Raw genomic sequence first — 1632 nt, 5'->3', positions numbered from 1 at the left:
GCCCTGCCTTGGCTTCTCCTTGCTCTTTCTCCTCTTAGACCTTTCCACAAGACCCCCCCACTGCCGCGGGGTTTTGGGGGTCCCTGCATCCCCAGACCTTGCGGGGTGCACATGAGCAGAGGGTGGTGGCACCCTGGGGACCCCACAGCGATGCCATGCCCCCCCGGGCTGTGCAGCCCTGCCCACAGCCCCCCCTGGCTCACTTGGGGACACCTCAGAGGGGGGGCTGTGACGCCACGTCCCCCCCGCTGCCATCACCCGCCGGGTTTTAGCTCCCGAAGCGAATTTGCCAGGCTCCCTCCAGGGAGCTTAGCACCGGTTCGGGATGACGATGCCACCCCCTCCCGTCTCCCGCACGCCTTTTTGGACTACATTAGCGTCAAGGAAATATTTTAGCTGCTGGAAAGTATGAAAAGCAAAGTGTCTGGAGTGGGGGATTAAACGCTCATGGGTTGATTTATTCATACAAGCAAAGCGAGAGGAAAAGGAAGCCTGTCTGGCAATTTTGGGGCTGGGGGAAGGGGGAATTGGCTGCTGTTATGCTCCGGAGATGTAGCGGGGCGGCCTCGATGCTTCTTCCTCTCCTCCGTCCCCTTCACACGGGGCTGGTGTGATGGGAGCGGCGAGCGGGGGGGCCCCCGGGCCCCCCACCCCCCCCCGCGGGGGTCGGGTGGGAGGGGAGGGGCGAGCGGCTGCCCCCCGGGACCCCCAGCCCTGACCTGGGGCCCAAGCGACAGAAGCAAACGAGCTGTTCGTTAGGGTTGTTTCTCTGATTCCCGGGGGATAGTGGAGGGGTTACCTTGCCTTCCGAAAAAAGAGGGGAAGGCTGTGTAAGTGAGGAGAGCGGCGATGTATGCTGCCATGCTCTGACTGCTCGATGGGCAGTCTGGGGCTGGGGGGGGCTGGCAGCATCACCAGCGAGCATCGCAAATGAGCATCATCATAAACGAGCATCATCACAAACAAGCACCGGAGCCCTCTCCGTGCATGGGGCTTTGAGCTCCCAGACCCCCCCCATCCCCACGGAGCAGAGCACCCCGGGCTGGCGGTGAGGATGCTCTGGGTGCCAAGGGGTGCTGGAGCCTCCCCTGCGGAACCCCCAGCCTGCAGGGAAGAAGGAAGAGGCTCCAGTTGGGAAACTGGCCCCCATGCTGTGTTTCTGCCCCCATGGGCACAAACACGGGGCAGCAGCACCCGAGAGGCAGGGGGGTGTCAGACCCCCAGACCTGGCCCACGCTGCACAGCACGGAGAGGGCTTGCAGCTTCTGTGCCTTCCCCATCGCCCTCCTCCTCCTCTTCCTTTGCCCTTGACCCCCTCCTGCGCCAAGAGGCCAGGCAGAGCCTGCCGAGGGGACAGCTGGTGGCACTGGGTCTCCCAGCGCGGTCGCTTCCCCCGCTCCTTGGTCCCTGTTTCCTTCTCGCCTCATGAAATTTTCATGCTTGTGCTTTATTAATGAGCTCCCCAGAAACCCTGTGCTTTCAAGCGTCGGCTCTATTAAAATGCATCCAGGTCCCTGCAGGTCTCGGGCAGGGCAGGCGCGATGCTCCGGAGGATTAGGCAGTAAGCCGGCACTTTGCACAGATCCCACGCTTGTGCCGGAGAGCCGCCGCGCTGGCTGTTAACCGCTCGCC

The 1632-nt window shown here is 63.0% G+C and overlaps 1 protein-coding gene across 1 annotated transcript in view; it reads left to right on the top strand.

The window, feature by feature from the left end:
• The window catches only part of GFRA2 (GDNF family receptor alpha 2), a gene marked incomplete at its 3' end in the record, with an annotated part of 22487 nt that overhangs the window by 5157 nt on the left and 15698 nt on the right, over nt 1-1632 (top strand). The window lies entirely within an intron of this gene.

This window comes from Egretta garzetta, unplaced genomic scaffold (assembly GCF_000687185.1).
Source record: "Egretta garzetta isolate BGI_Z169 unplaced genomic scaffold, ASM68718v1 scaffold296, whole genome shotgun sequence".
Classification (NCBI taxonomy): Eukaryota; Metazoa; Chordata; class Aves; order Pelecaniformes; family Ardeidae; genus Egretta; species Egretta garzetta.
Note: the sequence above shows the minus strand (reverse complement) of the source record. Positions and strands in the feature narration are given on the sequence as shown.